A 24,779-nucleotide genomic window follows, 5' to 3' on the forward strand; every position below is an offset into this window, starting at 1 on the left:
AGAATGGAAGACTGGGACTGGGACTTTGGGGTTAGGAAGCTGGAGGGCAAGATGAGGTTGAGATGAGCTACGTAACTGCCTGCCAGCCCTCAGCCCTCAGGGCCCTTCATCTTACTGCCTCTCTGCTAGACAGACCCATGGGATGTACGTCCGCAGCCTGAATAACCCACTGATTAGTCAGGAACGAAGACAGCCCAGATGAGGCCTCCTGGGGATAAGGGATTGAAGTAAGACTGACCTTGGACAAAAGTGAGAGCACTCCAGACTTCTTCTCTAGGTCCCTTCACCTCGTCAAGCCCAGTGCCTCTGGAGCACGGCCGGGGTCCTGTTCCACCTGAGCTTTACTCTAATTCACCATCATTGCTGCCCCACCCAGGGGTATTTTCCCTGTTACGAAGGATGTTTAAAAGTCTTCCCTGGGGACTTCCCTGGTGGCACAGTAGTTAAGAATCTGCCTGCCAATGCAGGGGACATGGGTTCAAGCTCTGATCCGGGAAGATCCCACATGCCATGGAGCAACTAAGCCTTGTGCCACAACTTCTGAGCCTGCGCTCTAGGGCTCACATGCTGCAACTACTGAGCCTGCGTGCTGCAACTACTGAAGCCCACGTGCCTAGAGCCCATGCTCCGCAACAAGAGAAGCCAACGCAATGAGAAACCCACACACCTTGGAAGAGTAGCTCCCGCTAGCTGCAACTAGAGAAAACCCACATGCAGCAAGCAAGACCCAACGTGGCCATAAATTAATTAATTATTTTAAAAATCTTCCCTGGACCCAAAGGGACAGATCTTTAAGGGTAAGATTGCAATGCCCTCGATAGACAGGAGAATGGAGAGTATTTTGAGAATGTAACCTAGCCAGTGTGCCTCCCATCAAAGCCTATGGCATCCAAGTCCAAGTTGCTTGGCTAAGGGCTCTGAGGCTAAGTCCTGCACTGTCCTCTGCCCATCTCCTAAGGCTCCCCTTCCAGGGATCAGGAATCACCTCAGGGAACCTCCAGGGTAGAAGGACAGTTATCCAGGTGCTACCACTGGCTGGTTACCCTCCTTTCCCAGGCAGGCTCTCTGGAAGTTTCTTCCCCCTACCATTCCCCAGGCCTCATCCTCAGCCCTCAGGTAATGTTCTGCCAATAGAATTTGTCCTCTTCTTGCCCTTTTCCAGCAGCCTGACAGCTTCTCTGAGTTGCCCATAAATATGGTTTGGGAGCGTTCCAGGAACAGCTGTAAGATCACAGTCTGCCTCAGCCTAGAGTCTCCTCCCTCAGCCTTTTTCCTGGTGTCTCCCTCCCTCAGTCTCATCTGGACTCAGTTCTGGAGGCATCAGTGGGGTTCCCATACAGCCTCTTAACCCTCAACTGGGTTCCCTCCAATGGCAGCCCCAAAGGCTTTAGCCCTCTCTCTCCCCCATGTTCTCTACCAGCCTGTGCCTACACATACCCACACCCAAGCCACTTCAAATAAACATTCAAATAAGTAAAAACTGTTCTTGCTCTGCAAACAGCTTCCTCTGGCCTCTAATAAGATTGTCATTCATAAGGTCCACTGAGATTGAAATTCTGGGAGCTGGTGCTAACACTGCTTCTTCCCTGAGTGGCTGCATTTCAGGTAGAGCAGCAGAAAGCCTGAGCCGTGAGATGGAGCAGCCCCCATCATGGCTGATTCTCAAGATGTGTCTCCAAAGGTATTTTGTGGGTCACAAGTTTATGAGTTGTGGTGTGTGTGTGTGTGTGTGTGTGTTCAGAAGGCAGCATGGCAACATGAAAAAAGGATGGAGCCAAAATTCAGCTGGTCTGGGTGTTGGACCAGCTCTGCCCTTAACAAGCTGTGTGTGTTTGGGAGTCTCTTCTCTCTCGGGCCCCTGTTTCCTTGAAGGTAATGTGAGGGCTTTGGACTAAAGAAGGGTTTTTTAGCCTTTTTTTTTTTTTTTTGCAGTTAGACTCCATCCCCCAAGTTTGTTCAAACCTCTTCCAAGTGTCTTTATTTGAAAATCCAAAGCCAGAGTAATAAATTTATAAGACTGTTCTTTCCCACCAAGACCAGAAAAATTTTAAACAAGGTTATACTTGAAAATGTTATCCTAAGGTGAAAGAAGCTAGTCACAAAAGGCTGCATATTATATGATTTCATTTGTATGAAATGTCCAGAACAAATCCAAAGACACAGAAAGTAGATGAGTGATTGCCTGGGGCTCTAGGGGCTGGGGGAATGGAGAGTACTGCTAATGGGTACGGGGTTTCTTTTTGGGGTGATGAAACTTCTAAATTTGATTGTAGTGATGGTTGTACAGCTCTGTGAATATCTAAAACCACCGAATTGTACAGTTTAAGTTGGTGAATTGTATGGTATGTGAATTATATCTTGATAAAGCTGTTACTTTTTTAAAAATAAGTTTATAATTCCAAATCTTCTTTATGGAATCTCCTTAACTTGTTGTTGTTGTTTTTTAATTCATTCATTTATTTATTTATTTTTGGCTGCATTGGGTCTTCATTGCTGCGTGTGGGCTTTCTCTAGTTGCGACTAAAGGGGGCTACTCTTCATTGCAGCACGCGGGCTCTAGAGCACAGGCTCAGTAGCTGCGGCGCACGGGCTTAGTTGCTCCGCGGCATGCAGGATCTTCCCGGACCAGGGCTTGAACCCATGTCCCCTGCATCGGCAGACAGATTCTTAACCATTGCGCCACCAGGGAAGCCCTCCTTTAACTTTTCTTTTGTTTTTTAACTTGTGTGGAAATGTTCAAACATTTAAAAAGGTAGAAAGAATAATACAATGAACCCATAGGTAACCAACACCCAGCTTCAATAATCAGCCACACAATCTTGCTTCATCTATCCCCCCACCCACTTCTCCCCACTACACCTCCTTACTGGATGATTTTACTTTTTATTTACTTTTCCAAAGGATTTTTTTGGGGGCCACACCGTGTAGCATGTGGAATCATAGTTCCTGGATCAGGGATCGAACCCACGCCCCCAACGCATGCCTCCTGCACTGGAAGCACGGAGTCTTAACCGCTGGACCACCAGGGAAGTCCTGGATGATTTTAAAACAAATTTTGGACATCATATCATTTAATCCATAGAGATTTCAGTACTCATCTGTAAAAGAAAATGATTCTTCGTTAACATAATCAAAATACCATTGTTACGACTGAAAATAAATAACTCCTTAATATCACCAAATATCCAGTCAGTGCTAAAATTTCCCCAATTGTGTCACACCTTGGTTTAGTTAAATCGGAATCTGAACAAGGTCCACTCGTTGAATTTCATTGATATGGCTCTTAAGTGTCTCTTATTTAATAGGTTCCATCTCCTTTTTTTTTCTCTCAATTTATCTGATGAAGAAACCAGGTTGTTTATTCTATAGTGTTTTCCACGTTCTGGATTTTGCTGATTGCACCTCCATGGTGTTGTTAACATGTATTCATAGTAAACTACTTTACAAATTAAATCTTATGCAGTATTCCAAAACGTGAAAAAAGATGAAAAACAAAACTGCAGTGGTTGAATCAGAATTAGGGACTTGCAGTGGGGCTCACTCAGCCTTCTCTCCCCTCCTGGCGTACCTCTAAGGAACAAACTCCAGGGAACACAGTTTAAAGACCACTAGCCTGGATAATGTGAGTGTGTGTGTGTGTGTGTGTGTGTGTGTGTGTGTGTGTACCACACATTCAAAGCTCAGGGCTGCCCTATCTTTTTTTGGCTCTGATTACTGTGATAAGGTCCTTATCTGGGACAGTGGCATAATATACCAAGGTGCTCAGTGTGGTAGCAAATTCAAATCCACTCTGACTCTTACCAGAGCGTACACAAACCCAGTACTTTCTCTGCCCTAGGGATCCTTACAAAGAACTCCCAGGCACCCTGCCACCCTGCCAGGGGTCTAGCAGGGCAAGGCCCATTCTCCCCTCCTTAGTATGACTCAGGTGCTCCACTTCTCAGTCCTAAACCATAACTTCTCATGATCTCAGGGATCCCTGGCTCCTGGCCATGGGAACACCTGACCCTTTGGGCTTTTTAGCTGGAGCAGCCACTACAGGGCTAACCAAGTTTTTAAGACTCAGTCCCTGTCTTCACGGAGTTTACAGCAATGATGGGGAGATAAAGCAAAAGCCTGGTGGGTAATTGAAACCAAGTGCGGTAGGAGTGCTGAGGAGGGAGGGGTCAGATCTGGTTAGGTGATCCTGGAAGGCTTATCCAAGAGGGTGGTTTCACCTGGGCCTCAATTTTATTTATTTGTTTGTTTGTTTGTTTTGGCTGCACGCAGGATCTTTAGTTGTGGCATACATGTGGGATCTAGTTCCCTGACCAGGGATCGAACTCGGGCCCCCTGCATTGGGAGCACAGAGTCTTAGCCACTGGACCACCAGGAAAGTCCCTGGACCTCAATTTTGATACAAGATTGGTGAGGGCAGAGGATAGATGCAGGAAAATGCTAAGTGTGCCCAAGGACTGAATAATCAATGCAACCAGCTAGAGCAGATGATTTAGGGGGGTGGGGCAGTTTGCCTGAGAACATAATTAGGAAAGGAAATCTGGTACTAAAATATCATTAAATACACTTAAAATCTGAAATACAGGAGTTTGTAGTTTTAAAAAATACACACAAGGGGCTTCCCTGGTGGCGCAGTGGTTGAGAGTCCACCTGCCGATGCAGGGGACACAAGTTCATGCCCCGGTCCGGGAAGATCCCACATGCCGCGGAGCAGCTGGGCCCGTGAGCCATGGCCACTGAGCCTGTGCGTCCAGAGCCTGTGCTCTGCAACTGGAGAGGCCACAGCAGTGAGAGGCCCACCTACGAGAAAAAAAAAAAAAAAATACAAGTATACCTGTATGTTTTTCTTTTTTTTAAATTAATTTATTTTATTTTATTTATTTATTTTTGGCTGTGTTGTGTCTTCGTTGCTGCGCACGGGCCCTCTCTAGTCGTGGCGAGCAGGGGCTACTCTTCATTGCAGTGCGCGGGCTTCTCATTGCGGTGGCCTCTCCCGTTGCAGAGCACAGGCTCTAGGTGCACGGGCTTCAGTAGTCGTGGCATGCGGGCTCAGTAGTTGTAGCTTGCGGGCTCTAGAGCACGGCTCAGTAGTTGTGGCACACAGGCTTAGTTGCTCCGTGGCATGTGGGATCCTCCCGGACCAGGGCTCCAACCCGTGTCCCCTGCACTGGCAGGCGGATTCCCAACCACTGCGCCACCAGGGAAGTCCCTGTATGTTGTTCTTGATTGTCAACGCCCTCCAGCCAAAGACCACCAGCAGACACTTGTAGCTGAACAAAATTGGGTTTGTGGACTCATTTCAATAAGGAGAACAACTCACACCATGGTGGAACTATGGGGCATCCAGGAAAAGGGCTTAGGATTTGGATTTATATTTTCTGATTTGGGGAGAGGTCAGGGAAGCGAGGTTGCTCTGGGTTTGAGGCTGTCAAGAAGCTGGAGGATTCTACAGTTGGGTACCTTAAATAAGAATGAAGCAGGGGGACTTCCCTGGTGACGCAGTGGTTAAGAATCCGCCTGCCAGTGCAGGGGACACCAGTTCGAGCCCTGGTCCAGGAAGATCCCACATGCCGCGGAGCAACTAAGTCTGTGTGCCACAACTACTGAGCCTGCGCTCTAGAGCCTGTGAACCACAACTGCTGAGTCTGCATGGCACAACTACTGAAGCCCACGCACCTAGAGCCCATGCTCTGCAACAAGAGGAGATACTGCAATGAGGAGCCCACACACTGCAACGAAGTATCGCCCCGGCTCACCACAACTAGAGAAAGCCCGTGTGCAGCAACGAAGACCCAACACAGCTGGAAAAAAAAGAAAAAAAAAAAAAGAATGAAGCAGGGCTAACACTGTGATTGGTAAAGGAGCAGCAGCCACTCCTATTAGCTAGGATAGGGGGGGTGTTTGTTCTTTTTATTTTTAATATTTATTTGTTTGTTTGTTTGTTTGTTTTTGGCTGCATTGGGTCTTCGTTGCTGCACGCGGGCTTTCTCTAGTTGCGGCGAGTGGGGGCTACACTTCATTGTGGTGCACAGGCTTCTCGCAGTGGCTTCTCTCATTGCGAGCGCAGGCTCTAGGTGCACGGGCTTCAGTAGTTGTGGCACATGGGCTCAGTAGCTGTGGCTCATGGGCTCTAGAGCGCAGGCTCAGTAGTTGTGGTGCATGGGCTTAGTTGCTCCACGGCATGTGGGATCTTCCTGGACCAGGGCTCGAACCCATGTCCCCTGCATTGGCAGGCGGATTCTTAACCACTGTGCCACCAGGGAAGTCCCTGTTTGTTCATTTTTGTGGTTTGGACAATGTTCTTGTTTTTGCCTGTGTTTGGATGTGACTATGAAGAGGTCTTATTCTTTTTTCTTTTTTTTGCGGTACATGGGCCTCTCACTGCTGTGGCCTCTCCTGCCGCGGAGCACAGGCGCCGGACGCACAGGCTCAGCGGCCATGGCTCACGGGCCCAGCCGCTCTGCGGCAAGTGGGATCCTCCCGGACTGGGGCACGAACTCGCGCCCCCTGCATCGGCAGGCGGACTCCCAACCACTGCGCCACCAGGGAAGCCCAGAGGTCTTCCTCGGGAAGGAGGAATGTGGCCAAAGTGAGTGCAGCTGCCATTGGCTGGCCTCGTTTGATGTTGGTATTCTGTGAAAGTGTTATGTTCTATAGGAGAAAGCCAAAGTCTAGCTATGAAGGCCAGGCCTATTCCTGGGGCTTTTCTCTTTCTTGTGCTCTTGTGCTCCTCTTTCTGGGAGTTGGGTGGTGTTATATGAATCTGGTGAGAGATCAGAAGGAAGAACAAAAGGAAAGAGAATTTTCTAGGAAAACTTCCTGGAGGAAGTAGCATTGAGCTATGATGTAAAACAAGAATAAAATGCTGAGGGGTGGACCAGGATATAGACAATGTTCTAGGGGAATGGGATGGCATGGAAGCAAGAAATGGAGGAAGACGACCAGTGAATGCATGCGTGGTTATGTGTGTGTGTGTGTGTGTGTTTGTGTGTTTAAAGGCTTATATAGGAGGAGAAAGAAAGAAAAAAAAAGCTACCTGAACTAGACTAAGAATTAGGAGGAAAACGACGGCTGAGGATGGGGCAGGGGGGGAAACAGGGAGGTGGTAAAGAGAGTGGTCCTGAAGAAGCCTTGTTCTGTCTGGTTTGGGCTGAGTTGGGGGGTGGGAGTGGGGAACAGAGGGGCAGAATGTGGCCAAAGTGAGTGCAGCTGCCGTACATGGAATAGGCTCTCGGAGCACAGGACAGTGGCGAGACCACAGCATGTAGGGCTTCCTGCCTTCTCTTGCCATCACCAGGGCTTGGTCAGGACCAAGGTGGCTGCTTGCTGAGTGAGTGGTAGGGAGCCCTCATGCTAGGGGGAATTCTATGGGGGGAGAGGACCTCAGGAACATGGGAGTCAGCTGGGAGATGATGTGAACCCTGAGCCAGACATACTCCCTGTCCAGTTTCCCATGTCCAGCCACTTCCTCATCCTCCAGTGTGGCAAATCCCTCACCCTCCTCCACTCTCTCAGTTCCTTCTGCTCCACCTTCATTTACAGCCTCCCTGGGGACCTTTGTTTTGGGGTTTTTGTTTTTTCCTTTTTTTTTTGTTTTTGGCTGCATTAGGTCTTCATTGCTGCGCGCGGGCTTTCTCTAGTTGTGGCGAGTGTGGGCTACTCTTCCTTGAGGTGCACAGGCTTCTCATTGCGGTGGCTTCTCTTGTTGCAGAGCACAGGCTCTAGCTGCACGGGCTTCAGTAGTTGTGGCACGCGGGCGCTAGAGCACACGGGCTTCAGCCGTTGCAGCGTGTGGGCTCAGTAGTCGTGGCACACGGACTTAGTTGCTCCGCGGCATGTGGGATCTTCCCGGACCAAGGCTCGAACCTGTGTCCCCTGAGCTGGTAGGCAGATTCTTAACCACTGTGCCACCAGGAAAGTCCCTCCCTGGGAATCTTTGTGTGTCCACTCTCCCAGGCTCCTCCAGGAGGTCCTTGATCAGGCAAAGATGGACAGAAGTATAACTTTCCTCTGCCTGCCCTCAAATTTCTCGCCTGCAAAAGCAAGTCAAACCTGTTTTGGTGGGAAAATGACTGTAAGTAAGGAGACTCAGTTTCTCTATTTCTAAATGGCAAGATTAAAACAAAACCAAGAAACTACACAGGTCATGTCCATCCTCTGCTTAAGTCTTCCTATGTGGTCAGTTTCACTTTGAATAAAGTCCAGTTTCTTTTAGAGCCATACATGACCTGCCTTGCCCCCTGGCATTTTTCCCCTCTCCTACTATGCTCCAGCCATGCTGAACTTTTGCTTCCTCCAATCATGGCTCTCAAACTTTTCTGTCCCAAGTCATAGTCAGAAATACATGTTACATCACAGCCTAAAACATATACACACTCACAATTTATGTACATATACATTTACATATAAATACACATTTACAGCACATACACACACATTCATGCTGAAATTAAAGTTCCCCAAAACATTCACCTTTACCAGGTACAATGTACTCTACTTGTACCTGGGGCCTTTTCGCTGCATTCCCTCTGCCTGGAGTGCCCTGCTCTTTGATTATCCCCACTGGTACCATTTTATCCCTTAGTTCTTGGGTTTAGTGTCATCTGCCCAGAGAGGTCAACTCGACTGAAGTAGCCACTTGACCATTCCCTTTCATGTTCTCTGGCACTTGTCACTATGATATTTTTCTGGCTTATGTTTTTGTCTATTTTTTTGTTGATTGTCTTTCTCCTCCACTCTGATAAAGTGGACTTGGTGGGGTCTTTTCGCTACTGTTTCCTGCCGTATCCCCAGTGTCTAGAATGGTGCCTGGAGCACAGCAGTGCTCGGTGAATGTTAATAGAACGAAGGAATGACCCTGATCCAGACTCTCTCTCTCTTTGGGCCCCAGCATCCTCATCTACAAAATGCGAGGCTGGACTTACTCTCTGGATGCCTTCCGGCTTACCTACAGTCCAGTCTTCCAGGGCACACCAAGGATGTGCTCCAGATAACCAGAGTCTGGCAGTGGGTGGGATGGAGAGGGTCAGGCGGTCACCTGTTAGCCCACAATCCTGTTTATTGAGGACAGATACTGAAGAAGGACAGAAACTTGCTTCTAGGTTAGTGAAGGCCAAAGGTATAAACCCAGGCACAGAGCAACTAATGGAAAGGCAGAACCGGAGCCAGCCAGACATAACGAGAACAAGCATGTTGGTACTTCCTGTGTGCTGTGCCCTGTCTGCATTGTCTCACTCAATCCTCAGTCCTCTGAGGGTCCAAGAGGTGGTACAGGACTTCATTAGCACCTCCGCTCAGGAGTCAGCCCCACCAGATTCAAAACCTGACTCAACGCTTCCAGAGGCAGCACAGGTGGAGGGCCCAGGCTCAAGCCACGTGGCCCAGGTTTGAATCCTGTTCCCAGCAGTTCCTAGTTATGTGAACTGGGTGAATTACTCAGTCTTTCACTGAGAGGTCTCATGTCTCCAGTAACTGCGTTACTTCCCATTCTTTCCAGCACTTCCTGGAGATTGGGAAGCTTAAGCAAACTAGGAGTCTCTGTTGGGCTTGCCCTCCCATCTGACCCCCTGGGGCTCCTGGCCTCTGGCTACAGCATGCCGGTTGAAAGCCTTGGCTCTGTGTTCAGTGGGCTGAGGTCTGTGTCCAAGACCTCAAGCATTTACTACCTTGTGACCTTAGGCAACCTCTGTGAGCCTTGGTTTCCTTGGCAGGGATTTTGGATTTCCTGAGCCAGGGTTTCATCCACAGCTGCAACATTCTTCTGCTCACCACTCTTAGTCTCTCCACCCCAACACTTCCTCTTCCCTGAGGGAGAGAAAACAGAATTTGACACAGAGAGCCCTGAAGTCCGTTATTATTAAGAGCCTTGCCTTCCTCCTTCCGGTTTTCTCCAGACTGAATAATCCAAATCCTTTTCTCTTGCTTCGCAAATCTAATTCTCAGCCCTTCTCACACCTCTCCTCTGCCACCTCTCGATATCACCTGTGTCTTCAGACACTGGCGGCACCAAGTCCAGCTCCAGGACTCTGACTGACATGTGGACGGAGTTGAATGAAAGAGAGCTGAGAAATAGCCCCGTGTCCTGGAGGACCCTCAGGTTCATTGAATGACAGCTCCATTATCAAGGCCTTTGCCACCTACAAGACACTGTGCTCAGTACTTCCCTTGCATTATTTCACTTAAATTTCTCTACAACTCTCTTAGGTAAATGCTGTTTTATTGATGACGAAGCCTAAACCTAATTGGTGGGGTGCAGGTTCCTCGGTTCATCTGGCTCCCCAGCTCCTCCTTTGAATCAGGGCGCTGTCACAGTGGGACAAGCCAAGAACTGCAGAAATAGAGCTGCAGAAATAGAGCTGCCTCTTCTGAAGGGAGGGGAAAAACACCAGAGTGGGAGAAGTTTCCAGGAGGGAAACAAGACAAAAGTATAGAAAGGATGAAAGACCCAGAGACACACACAGTTCAGAATCATGTTACAATCGACATTTATCTGTGCTGAGGGGATGGGAGAGGCAGTGATGGAAGGTGGGTGGGATAAGTCTGGAAATTTTCAACAGAAGGTAAGAATGGATGGGGTGGGGCAGGGTTGAAGGATGGTCATGGAAAGAACTGCGCCAACCCCCATGCCTGTGAAGAACCGAAAGATCAGGAAGGTGCTAGTGTGTGAACTGTGTTTATTTTTTCCGAAGTCTAAAAATACAGTGAAAAGGAAACACACACACACAGACTAACCTAACCAGAAACGGGAAAAAGTGGTCATGGCAACAGCTGAGAAATCGAAGTCAGGAATTTCAGGAACTGGGATAACTTGGTGACCTGAGCTTGGAAATTCCACCTCATGATGAAGCTCTTGAAAGCTGCCAGCTTCCGATCAGAGTCTGGAGCACTTTCCAGCAGCCTGGGGCGGGGCAGAGAAGGAAGGAGGAGGGAGGAGGTGAATGCCTCCTACTGAGAGGGCAGACCTGTCACTTTGAGGGGCTGTGGGTGTGGAATGAATGAGGGGTGGGGTCCTCCATTTAGCCCCCTCTCATTGTCATAATCACTATGACAAGAATAACCCCTTACCAAGTGCTCACCAGATATCAACTGTCTTGCAGAGGAAGTAAGAATTATGATCCCTACTTCACAGGTGAGGACTCAGAGGCACAGAGAGGTTAAGTAATTTGCCTAAGGTCTCACAGCTAGCAAATGGCAGATCTAGGGAGCTGGAAATCACAGATCCCTTTTGTGGATCTGAGGAAAGCTAAGTACCCAGTACCCAGGAAAAAAGCCTATAATGAACTTATATACAACAGTTTATATTCCATGTCAGGGGCTTCGAAGGGCAGTTGGGTCACAGGGCCAGGGTTGAACCAGCTCCCGCTCGACTCCATCCCATCTCCAATCCACTGGTCCAGTAAACAAAGCCAGGGGAAGGGGTGGCTTATAGCTACTGCCTGCCCCCACCAACCCCTGCTCTTCTGGGACCTGGGGTTTGCCCTGGCTGTTTTGAGAGGTCTCCCCAGCCTGCTCTGGTGTGAGGTGGGGAGAGGGCTGGTAGGGCCGGGGGGTTGGGAATGCTATAATGGGCTCTGTGGAGAAGCCAGAACTGTGCTATATTGGAGGACAATGCTCTTCCCTCACCCCCTCAGGGTATCCTTTTCGGGTAGAGATTTGGAACTGCCCAGACTAGAAGAGATGAAGGCCTCCTCCCTTAATTAAATGCCCAGGGGTTGCTATGGAAACCAGAGCTTCCAAATCCTGGTCAGACAATGGGGAGAGGAGCTGCCTCCAGCCTAGACAAGTGAAGCTTCAGGGACCTTGTCGGGGACAGGAATGGGGGCCAGAGGGTGAGAAAAAGGGGGTGCCAGCCAAGGAGGTCAGCCTCCCCTCTCCGTGGAACTGTGGGAGGGGGCCTCTCTGAACCGAGGGGTCTGCCTGAGATGGAGGAAGTGGCGGGGGTGGGTGGGGCATGGCTCCGGGAGAGGGGAAGAGAATGGGGGCAGCTAGCTGGAGCCAGGCACTGCCCAGAACTGAACACCTCCTTTGTTCCCAGAGGAGAAGGCCAGCCAAGTTGGTAAACAAAGGGAAGAGGCCAGAGGGCAGACAGCTAAGCGATAAGGCTGGGGACTGCAAAGAGCTGAGTAACGGAGCCTGAGAGACAGAGGGGAAGTTCCCGAGTCCCACTGACAGGCAGAACGTTGGCATATATTGGCATATATTGTCATCTGGACATACACAGTCACTAGAGCCACACGGGACCCGCGCAGACACACACCTCTACAGGAACAGTGTGCACTGAAGCACCTATCTTTGGGGACACTCAGACCCCCAATGCCTTTGTTCCCCCAGCTCCCCTCTGGAGCCCTTTCTTCACCCCCGGCCTTTGGAGCGTCTCTATAGGGAAGGCAGTGGACAGCCCTCTGTAAACAGCCCGGCCTCCCGCACGTCGGGCAGCAGCATATCGGGGTCAGGGTCTTCAGTGGGTCGTGGATCTTGTTACCACACGTCAAGGGAAAAGACCCCCATTCTGAAAACAGTACGATACCTACCATTAATCGGCACTTATGTGTCAAGCAACTCTGCAATGACTGTCTTCCTTTCCTAGAGAAAGGAACCTGAGGGGAAGTTAAGTAAAGCAGGCCTCACAGCAGTCAGGAAGTGGCAAAGCTGGGACTTGAACCCAGGTTTGTCTGGCTCTAAAGCCCGTATGCCTTCCCACTTGCACCGCCTTTGCTTCAAAAACCTCTTGGAAACTTTTCTGAACAAGCCCACTCTGTTCTCGTCCCTTCACTCTCCCACTCGGTGTTACCTAAATACTTCTCCAGAAGCAATTCCCAATTTGTAAGCTGGTTATCTAAAGGGTCTATATATAACTTGGTTGTTTGGAACCCAAACATATTTTTTCCCAGAGAAAAGGTATTAAATGGGTCCAGAAAGGCCACTTGACCTAGAATGCAGCTGACAAGTACATCTGGTTCAGGACTAGCCCGGGGCCCCAACCATCGTTAAATGTTATTGTTTCCTGGAGAAACACGTCCCCAGTTCACTGGAGAGAAAGAAACAGCTTTCTGTTCTCACTTTGTCCACCCTCTCCATCATCCTGCTGTACCTGTATCCCAGTTGATGGAGTGGCTGAGGCTGGGGGGTGACAATTCATAAATCAGGCTACATTCTGAGTGCTGATCAAAGTGGATGTTTCTTGAGAAAACGGCCCAGGGTGGAGAGGGTTAAGAAACCAAGCCTCGCAAAGCTGAAAGAACTGTTGGAGTGGCACAGAGAAGGCTTGAGGGTGGAGGGGCGAGCAGGATGGCTTCTACAACTGCTTAAAGGACTGTCCTGATTGCATATAGCTCCAGAGGGCCAAACTAGGACCAAGTTGTAACAGGGAGTCAGATTTTTTTTTAAAAAAGGAAGATCTTTCTAACTATTAAATCTCTTCACAAATGGAATGGGCGTCTTGGTGAAGTGGTGCATTCTCTGACACTAGGAATATTCAGGGAGAAAGTAGATGACTGCCTACTCGGCACATGGTAGAGGGGAGGAAGCGTTGGACCAGTAGGTCTCTGAAAGGCCTCTAAATTCGTATACTCGTTTAGCAAAATGTTATGGAGTGTCTATATGTGCCTAGCACTATGCTAGGAGTAAGATTTATAGTGAGAATAGGGTGGGGCCCTTGCCCTCAGGGAGCTTGTGGTCTAATAGGAGAGGCAAGCATTAAGCACAAGTGGATCTATAACCTATTATAAGGGGGAAATAATCGGTTACTACTATGAGAGAATAACAGAAGGGATCTAATTCAGAGATGGGATCCAAGAGGGCCTCTCTGAAGTACCCACAGTGAGGCTGAGATCTGAAGGATGAGTGGGGGTCAGCCTGGGGAAAGGGGAGGGGGTGTGTGTCTGTGTGCAGGTGGTGGGGTCGTTCCCGGCAGAGGCCACAGCAAGTAGCCTGGGGAAGGAAAGAACAGTGTGACTAAAGCATCGTGAGTGAGGAGACAATGGCAAGAGATGACATTGGGCTTCCCTGGTGGCGCAGTGGTTGAGAGTCCGCCTGCCGATCCAGGGGACGCGGGTTCGTGCCCCGGTCTGGGAAGATCCCACATGCCGCGGAGCGGCTGGGCCCGTGAGCCATGGCCGCTGAGCCTGTGCGTCCGGAGCCTGTGCTCCGCAGCGGGAGGGGCCGCAACAGTGAGAGGCCCTCGTACCACAAAAAAAAAAAAAAAAAAAAAAAAGATGACATTGATAAGGGAGGAAGGGGCTGGCACACTTTACCTGGTCCCCTGACCTTCTCGCTTACCTAGTTGCCCTTCCCCGGTCCTGGAGCCTTGGCCTTAGTCTAGCAGCTCCCCAAAGCTGCAAGTGCCCACCATTTCCCGTGGCTCCTCCCACTGCCCTGGGACCCCCACAGAGCAGGCCTCCTAGCACTTTATCAGTGTCTTAGGAGGTGGAATGGTAGAATTCTCACCTGTCTTATGTGGGAGGCCCAGGTTCAATTCTTAGCTCTTGCCACTGCCTTCCTTTCCAGAAGGTAGCATAGCTCAGTGGTGAAGAACACAGACTGCAGGCAGCCTGCCTGGGTTCTGATGGTGGCTCTGTCACTTGCTGTTTGACCTTGCCAAGGCACTTAGCTGCTCTGTCCCTCATTTCCCCCATGTGTAAAATGACACTGACGATCATGCTTATTTCCTAGGAGTGTTAGGAATTAAAATTTGTTAAGCGTTTAGAACAGTGCCTGGCCCGTAGTAAGTACTAGATGAGTGTTTGTTAAATAAAATAAATCACTGGCAATAAATCATTGCAACATCTGCTTCCCTCTCTCATCCCGTGCTCTTCCACTTGCACCCCTAAGTCTACAGCAGGGATCCGGGGGCCAAGTCTACTGCTCTCTCTCCTCACCTGCTTTTCTAGCCAGGGCTGCTTCTAGCCACAACTCTGGTACTTAAAAAACTAGGCAGGGCTTCCCTGGTGGCACAGTGGTTGAGGGTCCACCTGCCGATGCAGGGGACACGGGTTCGTGCTCTGGTCCAGGAAGATCCCACATGCCGCGGAGCGGCTGGGCCCGTGAGCCATGGCCGCTGAACCTGCACGTCCGGAGCCTGTGCGCCGCAACGGGAGAGGCCACAGCAGTGAGAGGCCCGCATACCGCAAAAAAAAAAAAAAAAAAAAAAAAAAAAAAACTAGGCAGAGTTCAGCTCACTCGAGCCCAGCTGTTCTCACCCCCAGAATAAAAGATGTTCCTAGAGGTAAGCTGCAGTCAAACCAAGGTGCACTCGTGATTGCTCCCTCAGCGTTCATCCTCCAGCTGTTTTCAAAGGCTGAGGGTATTGTGGATACACCGAATGTATCCCTGAGCCTCATGTCCTGGGCTCTAGGCCTGACCCCCAAGGCTGAGCATAAAACTACTCCCACGTGCTCCCACACTGCCCTAGGCTCACTCTCAGGGTTGAACTTACACTTCTACAGCATAACCACTGGCTTTCCTGCCGGTGTCCTTGAGGGTGGCAGCTGTCTCCCTGTTTTCTGTTTTCTGCTGCATTCCAGGGGCTACATATGGCACTTATCCTCTAGCCCCATTTCTCATGAGTTCTCCACCTGGCATCTCTGAGCCAGCCACACAGGCCTGCTGTTGGCTTCTCAGGTTTGCTGTTCTCTCTCCTCAGGGCCTTTCCATGTGCTTTTCTTCCTGCCTGACATGTTCTTTCTCAGGCCTTTTCTTGACCAGCTCCTGTTCCTTCTTCAGGTCTCAGCTTACCTGTCACTTTCTCCAGGAAGCTTTTCGTCAGGGCCCTGGTCTAGGTCCTGGTGGGTCTCCCAGCCCCTGCATTTCCCCATTGTATTTTAAGCATTTCCTTACTTATCTGTGTCGATGAAAATAATCAATAAACAATCTATAATAGGAATAAAGTTTTACTTGAGCCAAACTGAGGACTAGAGCCAGGAAGACAGCCTCTCATGTAACTCTGGAGAACTGTTCTAGAAAAGCACAGTTTTCGACACAGAACAAAGAACAACAAACAAGTCAGGGATACATTCCTTGAAGGTTTCAAAAAAAAAAAACCAGACCAGCACATACACAGTGAGTCAGTATGGCCTTGGCACGTGGGAAGGGAGTCTTTATCATCGAAGGAGTACCAGCATTGGCTTTCTGGGAAGGGAGATATTCCATCTTTATTTTTATTTATTTTTATTTATTTACTTTTTTGCTGTACGTGGGCATCTCACTGTTGCGGCCTCTCCCGCTGCAGAGCACAGTTTCCGGACGTGCAGGCTCAGCGGCCATGGCTCACGGGCCTAGTCGCTCCGCGGCATGTGGGATCTTCCCGGACCGGGGCACGAACCTGTGGGCAGGCGGACTCTCAACTACTGCGCCGCCAGGGAAGCCCTCATCTTTATTTTTAACATGGACATTCTTTACTTCTGGTCAATGTGCCCTTTTCCTTAATAATTAGAGCAGATGTACAATGTATGTTTGATAGGCCACAAACACACTGTTCTGGTTAGCATCAAATTCAAGTTAACTCATGCATAAGCCAAAATGACTTCCCCATACCTCAACATGTGAAAATTTCTTTTGTCATCTGTGTCTCCCACTAGCCTGTCAAGCTCAGGCAGGGTGGGGATCATGTTTACCTAATTTGTATTGTACCCTTAGTGCCCAGGGCAGGGCTCATAATAAGCCAGGAGTTTAAGCCCTGGGGCCCATGGATGAGCTCCCAGGAGTTCATGAGGCTCCCAAAATCATATAACAGTTTTTGTAGATTTGTAGTGGATTCTTTCTGGGAGAGAGTCTGTATTTTTTATCATAACCTCAAAGGATATATAACGCCATCCCCTCACCCCCCAAAAGGTTAAGAACCACTGTGTAGGCATTCCGTAAAGGCTTGTTTTTGATTGGATGCATTCATCTGTGAATATAATCATTGATACTCAATAAACAGTTATTGAATGGATGATTAAGCCTCCTCTTCAGGGTTAGGGTGCTTTTAATGTTTTCAACGGATCGAGAAAAACCTCAGAAGAAACCTTTGCCAGTAAAAGTTCAAGTGCCCTTGCTTCAGCCCCTGACTCGGTGGCCCTAAATACCCCCTCTCCCTACCCGGGCGCACAGCCTAAGACTAAAGCTTCAGAGGCTCACAGCCCCTGCCAGAACTCATCTCCTGTCCTGAAATCCACCTACTGCGCCTTTGCAGCCTGTCAGCTGAAAATAATCCTGGTGAGAACAGGGGTGGCAGGAGCAGAGTCCTACAGAAGGTTCGACGGAGGGAGACTCTGCCCCCTGCTGGCTGCCCTGCTCCCCTTCAGCCGCCCGGCCAGGGCTCCAAAGAATGAGGTCAGAGCAGGGAAGAGGGGAGCGAGGTGAGGCAGAGGGGCCAGGGGAGGGGGCGGCCCCCCAACCGGGCAGTCTCTCCCATCAAGATTAGGCTCTGTCTTCAAACAAGTCAGGGGTGGTAGCTTCTGCTTTGAAACGCCCACCACTTCCCCTCTCAGGGCTCCTACAGTCTACTCCCAAATTAGGAGCTTGGGGAGGGCAGGGGCTGCCGTAGGGGTGGAAGTCCTTCTGGAGCTCAAAGGGAGGTCCAGTCACTCAGACTTGGCTTTCTCATCGATCTCTTTTCCTGGAGCCTGGCTACTGCCGACACCTTGGGCTCTGGAGCCAACTCTCTGCATCGCCTACACTTGGCGTGTGGTGTACCAGCCTCCCCACATCACCATGGAAACAGGAGCCTCTGCATCCATCCCAGAACTGATTTGTGAAGCTAAGAGAAGAATCTGAATTTCAGGGTGGGGTGCATAGGAAGGGCAAAGAGAAAACGTTCACAGAAATTGTGGGGAGAGGGAGAGAGACATCAGGGTGGTGGAGGGACTGCTTTATAAGGGTTACTGGAATAACTTGTACCCTGTGAAGAGAAGCAGCTTCCTTGACAGACCATAAAGGCAGTCCTCTCATGGGCTACTGGTCAGCTCAAACTAACCAACCCCTCCACGGGCTGTCCTTTGTAGCTGTACAATCTTGAGTGAGTTCCTTAAGCCCTCTACACATCACTTTTCTCATCTGTAAAATAAAAATAATAGCAGTGCTTACTTCACAGGGTTATTGTAAGAACCCAGTGAGGTAATGCATACACAGCACTTAATATTGTGCTTAGCACACGGTGAGCGCTCAGAAACGTCTTGTTGCACGTGCTTACGTTCCTATATATTTATATATTTTTAACATCTTTATTGGAGTACAACTGCTTGACAATGGTGTGTTAGTTTCTGCTTTATAACAAAGTGAATCAGCTATACATATACATATATCCCCTCCCTCTTGCGTGTCCCTCCCACCCTCCCTATTCTATATTTCTAAAAATATTTACTCATTGGGCTTCCCTGGTGGCGCAGTGGTTGAGAGTCCGCCTGCCGATGCAGGGGACACGGGTTTGTGCCCCCGTCTGGGAGGATCCCACATGCCGCGGAGAGGCGGGGCCCGTGAGCCATGGCCGCTGAGCCTGCGCGTCCGGAGCCTGTGCTCCCCAACGGGAGGGGCCGCGACGGTGAGAGGCCTGGGTACCGCAAAAAATAAATAAATAAATGAATAACTTATTTATTTATTATTTGGTTGCACCGGGTCTTAGTTGTGGTACATGGGCTCCTCAGTTGTGGCACGTGAACTCTTAGTTGCAGCATGCATGTGGGATCTAGTTCCCTGACCAGGGATCGAACCCGGGTCCCTTGCATTGGGAGCATGGAGTCTTACCCACTGAGCCACCAGGGAAGTCCCTCTATAGTTATTATTTGTGTCTCCTTAGCTAAATTGCCAGCCCTTCAATAATACTTGAATAATTCACAATTTTTAAAGTGCTTTTGCACACATTTCTCTCATTTGTCCTACCCCAATCCTGAAAAATAGAGAGATTACTCTCCCCACTTGGTAGGCAAACATGCAGATTCAGAATTTAAGCTTGTTCAAAAGCTCAGCTCTAACCTGGTGCTAAAACTCAGGGTTCTATAGAGCCTGAGTTCGTTGCCCTGTTCACTCATATCCTTTCTGCATCCCAGCACAGTGACACACATGGTCAGTGCCTCATTGTTTGCTGACACTGATCCTGGAGCAGGAGTCTCCAGGAGAAGCTAGTCCTGAAGTGTGGGCCTTGGGTTTGACCATGAAGGAAGCATAAAACTCTTAATTGAATCTATAATTAAAAACCTTGCCACAAAAGGGGAGTGACTGCTAATGGTTTGGGGTTTCTTTTTGGAGTTTTGAAAGTGTTCTAAAATTTTTTTCTTTATTTATTTTAATTTATTTATTTTTGGCTGTGTTGGGTCTTCACTGCTGCATGCGGGCTTTCTCTAGTTGCAGCGAGCAGGGGCTACTCTTCGTCGCGATGCACGGGCTTCTTACTGCGGTGGCTTCTCTTGTTGCTGCAGAGCATGGGCTCTAGGCGTGAGGGCTTCAGTAGTTGTGGCTCGTGGGCTCTAGAGCACAGGCTCAGTAGTTGTGGCGTGCGGGCTTAGTTGCTCCGCGGCATGTAGGATCGTCCCGGACCAAGGCTCGAACCAGTGTCCCCTGCATTGGCAGGTGGATTCCTAACCACTGTGCCACCAGGGAAGCCCCTGACTATGTTAAATTTTTTAAATATTGTGTTGGTTAAAAACAAGCAAAAATTAAAGAGATGAAAAGAAAAAGGAAAAATATTATGGTATATAAATTAAATTTTTTTAAAAAGTAAAGAAAGCGGAAAGGTAAACCACTGAACTGGAAGGTATGAATGCAAGGGAGTGATAAGATCCCAGGGTTGCAAGGGCCAAGTAGCAGCACTCAACCACCAAAGGCCAGGTGAGAGTGGCTACCTCAGTGGAGAGCAGATTCAAAGCAGAAATCAGAATATCGGGACTTCTCTGGTGGCACAGTGGTTAGGAATCCACCTGCCAATGCAGGGGACACGGGTTCGAGCCCTGGTCCAGGAAGATCCCATATGCCGCGGAACAACTAAGCCTGTGCGCCACAACTACTGAGCCCACATGCCACAACTACTGAAGCCTGTGCTCCTAGAGCCCACGCTCCACAACAAGAGAAGCCACCACAATGAGAAGCCTGCGCACCACAATGAAGAGTTGTCCCCACTTGCCTCAAGGAGAGAAAGCCCACGCATAGCAACGAAGACCCAACGCAGCCATAAATAAATAAATGAATAAATAAAATAAAACAAAATAAACTAAGAAATCAGAACATCTGACTCGCAAAGACCTATAACAGTGATTGACGTTGGTCATGGTGTTCCTAGAAGTGACCTAAACAGGAAGCCTACTAAATTCTTACTTGATCCGTATAAGCAGAAAAGTTCTAGGTCAAGGGAACAAAATTCTAACCAGAATCATAAAAACAGAGTCCTAACCCCTCAGTCAATTCCCAGACTTGAGTCACTTTACATACCCAGAGCCCTTTGAATGAAGAAGAGATTGGGTCTTCTTGAGGAAGGACCCCAGTACACTGCCAGGACACTGTTAATCTTTATCCTAGCCTTCCCCAAAAGGTCTTTTACCAGGGTTACTGTGCATTGGGGAAAAGGAAATAATCAGACTTTTCAGGAACACTGTCTCTGAACTGACACTAATTCCAGGAGACACAAAATGTCACTCTGGTCCACCAATCAGAGTAGGGGCTTCCGGAGATCATAAGATGATCAATTAGGTCTATCTCACAGTGGGCTAGTGAGTCCCTGAACCCACCCGAGGGGTATTTTCCCAGTTCTGCAATGCATTATTGAAATATACTCTGAAGCTGCCAGAATACCGACATTAGTTCCCTGACTTGTGGAGTGAGGGCTATTATGGTGAGAAAGGCCAAGTGGAAGCCACTAGAACTGCCTCTACCTAGGAAGATAGTAAAGCAAAAGCAATGTCACATTCCTGAAGGGATTACACAGATTACTACCATCCTTAAGTTCTTGAAAGATGCAGCAGTGGTGATTTCCACCACATCACAATTCAACTCACCTATCTGGCCTGTGCAGAAGACAGATGGATCTTGGAGGATGAGAGTGGATTATCGTAAGCTTAACCAGGTGGTGACTCCAATTGCCAGATGTGGTTTCATTGCTTTACCAAATTAACACACCCCTTGGTACCTGATATGCAGCGATTGATCTGGGAAGTGCCTTTTTCTCCATCCTTGCCAATAAGAACCACCAGAAGCAGTTTGCTTTTAGCTGGCAAAGCCAGCAATGCACCTTCACGGTTGTACCTCAGGGGTATATCACCTCTGCAGCCCTATGTCATCATTTAGTTCACAGGGATCTCGATCACCTTTTGTTGAAAAAGCCAGTCTCATGCTCACAATATTTCATCCCCCACTCAGCAACATAAGAATGGACCTTGGGGTTGGAACACTTTCTTACCAAGAGGTAAAGTGCCTACACAGCCTGTGCCCATTGTGTGGGAATCTCTCTCTCTCTTTCATGCTCAATGTGTACTCCTTTGTTCTATGCAATGCATAGAACATTGCATAGAGCAAATGCATCAGTGGTCCTCAGGCATGCCCCCAGCTATTTCATATTCTATGGGGGAGGGGGAGGGATCCTTATAGTTGGCACCAGAGGGGGTGCATGTAGGCCAATCGCCCAGCATCTGCTTCTAGGAGGGACCCACTGGCCTTCAGGGACCAACACCCACTATTGAAGTTGATCTTGTTCTGTCTCTTCTCTATGTGAGTAAAGCACTCTTCCGTCCAGTGCTTGACTACATTGTTTTCCTTGGCAACCCTGATACCAAGCTGCAGTGGGCAGAAGCGTTTAGACTTCTATTCCTGGTGGCCAGACAGCACTCTGATGACCTTAGCTCTTCCTCCATGTAGTTGGAGTCCTCCCTTGACACTGGTCATCAACATATGATGTTCTGCTTGACACCTTTCTGATCCACAAGATGTCAAACTTGCCCATTACATTGGTGACATTATGTAGATTGGACCTAGTGAGCAAGTAATAGCAACTACTGCAGACATTGGTTTTTATTGGTGAAACATATGTGTGTCAGAGGATGGGAAATAAATCTGGCTAAAGTTCGAGGCCTTCCCAGCTCAGGGAAATTTCAAGGGTCCAATGGTGTGGGGCACATCAAGATATCCCTTCTATAGTGAAGGATCAGTTGGGGCATCTGGCCCCTTCCACAACCAAAAGAGAGGCACAACACCTTATCGGGCCTCTTTGGATTTTGGAGGCAACATATTCCTCATTTGGGTGTGTTACTCTGGCCCATTCACCAAATGACCTGAAAAGCTGCCAACTTTGAGCGGGGCCAGAACAAAAGAAGGCTCTGCAACAGGTCAAGCTGCTGTGCAAGCTGCTCTGCCGCGGGGGCCACACAATCCAGTAGATCCAATGGTGCTTGAAGTGGCAGTGGCATACAGGGATGCTGTTTGGAGCCTTTGGGAACGCCAATAGGTGAATCGCTGCACAGGCCCTAAGGGCTTTGGAGCAAAGTCCTGCAGTCCTCCACAGATAACTACTCCTCTTTTGAGAAACAGCTCTTGGCCTGCTACTGGGTCTTAGCAGAGACTGAATGCTCCGAATGGACCACCAAATTACTATGTGACCTGAGCTGCCCGTCAAGCCATAAAGTTGGGTGTGCAAAGCTGCACTCCATCATCAAATTAAAGTGGTATATAAGAGATCAGGCCTGACTAGTCCCTGAAGGCACAAGTAAGTTACATGAAGAAATGGTTCAAATTCTCATGGCCTCCCACAAACTTCTCTTCCAGCCTGCAGCCATGGCCTCAGGGGAAGTTCCCTATGATCAGGTAATGGAAGAAGAGAAGACTCAGGCCTGGTTTGCAGTTGGTTCTGCACAATACACAGGCACCACCCACAAGAGAACAGCTGCAATACTACTGACCCTTTTGGGGACATCCTGAAGGACATTGTGAAGGGGAGTGGTCCCAGGGGGCAGAACATCGAGCAGTGCACCTGGTTGTTCACTTTGTTTGAAAGAAGAAATGACCAGACATGTGATTATATTGATATATTAGCTCCTGGGCTGTGGCCAATGGCTTGGCTGAATTGTCAGGGATTTGGAAGGAACATGATTGGAAAATTTGTGACACGGAAATTTGGGGAAGAGGTATATGATAAAACTCTCTGAATGGGCAAAAAATGTGAAGATATTTGTGTTCCGAGAAAAAACTCACAAAGAGTGACCTCAGCAGAGGAGGATCTTAATAATCAAGTGGATAGGATGACCTGTTATGTGAATACCGTCAATCTTTTTTCCCAGCCACCCTTGTCATTGCACAATGGGCCCATGAACAAAGCAGCCATTTTGGCCAGGACAGAGGTTATACATGGACTCAGCTACATGAGCGTTCACTCACCAAGGCCAACCTGGCTAAGGCAATCACTGAGGGCTCAATCTGGCAGCAGCAGAGACTGACACTGGGCCCCCTGCATGGTACCATCCCCCTGGGTGAACAAGTTGATTATACTGGACCACTTCCATCCTGGAAAGGGCAGTGTCTTGTTCTTAATGGAATAGATATTTACTCTGGATACACATTTGTCTTCTCTGAATGCAAGTCTTCTGCCCAAATTACCATCTGTGGATTTACGAATGCCTTATCCACTATCGTGGTATTCCACAGAGCATGGCTTCTGATCATGGAAATTAGTTCTCAGCAAATGAAGTGTGGCAATGGGCCCAGGCTCATGGAATTCACTGGTCTTACCATGTTTTCTGCCATCCTGAAGCAGCTGGTTTGATAGAATGGTGGAATGGCCTTTTGAAGACTTGGTTACAGTACCAGCAATAGTGGCAATCCAGGCAGGACTACTAATGGCCCAGACCTTTCAGGAATGAGAGTTTGGGTCACCCCACCAGGTAAAGAACCATGACCAGCTGAGGTGCTTGCTGAAGGCAAAAAGAATGCAGAATGAATAGTAGAAGAAGGTAGTTATAAATTTCCAGTACAGCAAGATGACCAGTTACAGAAATGTAATTTCTGTAATTACAGGACTGTAATGGTTATATTTCCTTCTTGTCTTGTTATGAATATGTTTGTGTGTGTATAAAAATAAAATATCTTTGTTTTTCCCCTCTTTATTCCTTATCATGTAACATAAAATGTATTGACTTTATTTTATAATATTTAAGTACTATGACCTGGTTATTGTCTTTATTTGGAGATTAGGTATGGTTTAAGAAGACGTGTATTGATGAGCGGTGGACTTGTGATGGTAAATTTTATGTGCCAGCTTGACTGAGCCACAGCATGTCCAGATATTTGGTCAAACATTATTCTGGGTATGTCTGTGAGGGTATTTCTTGATGAGATTAGCATCTTAATCAGTAGACTGAGTAAAGCAGATTGCTCTCCCTTATGTGGGTGGGTCTTATCCAATCAGCTGAAGGCCTGAACAGAATAAAAGGGCTGAGTAAGATGGAACTCCTCCTGCCTGACTGCTTGAGTTGGGACATTGGTCGTTTCTGGCCTTTGGACTCAGACTGAAACATCAGATGGATGGAAATATATATTTTTATGTTGTAACTATTTATATTTGATATTTATATTTTAAATATTATATATTTAAAATATTGGTTCTGTTTCTCTGGAGGACTCTGATACAGGCATTATATCTCACATTTAAAACAACTTTATTGGGGCTTCCCTGGTGGCGCAGTGGTTGAGAATCCGCCTGCCAATGCAGGACACACGGGTTCGAGCCCTGGTCTGGGAAGATCCCACATGCCAGGGAGCAGCTGGCCCCGTGAGCCACAATTACTGAGCCTGTGCATCTGGAGCCTGTGCTCCGCAACAAGGGAGGCCGCGAT

The sequence above is a fragment of the Mesoplodon mirus genome, assembly GCF_964341445.2.
Source record: "Mesoplodon mirus genome assembly, chromosome: 11".
Classification (NCBI taxonomy): domain Eukaryota; kingdom Metazoa; phylum Chordata; class Mammalia; order Artiodactyla; family Ziphiidae; genus Mesoplodon; species Mesoplodon mirus.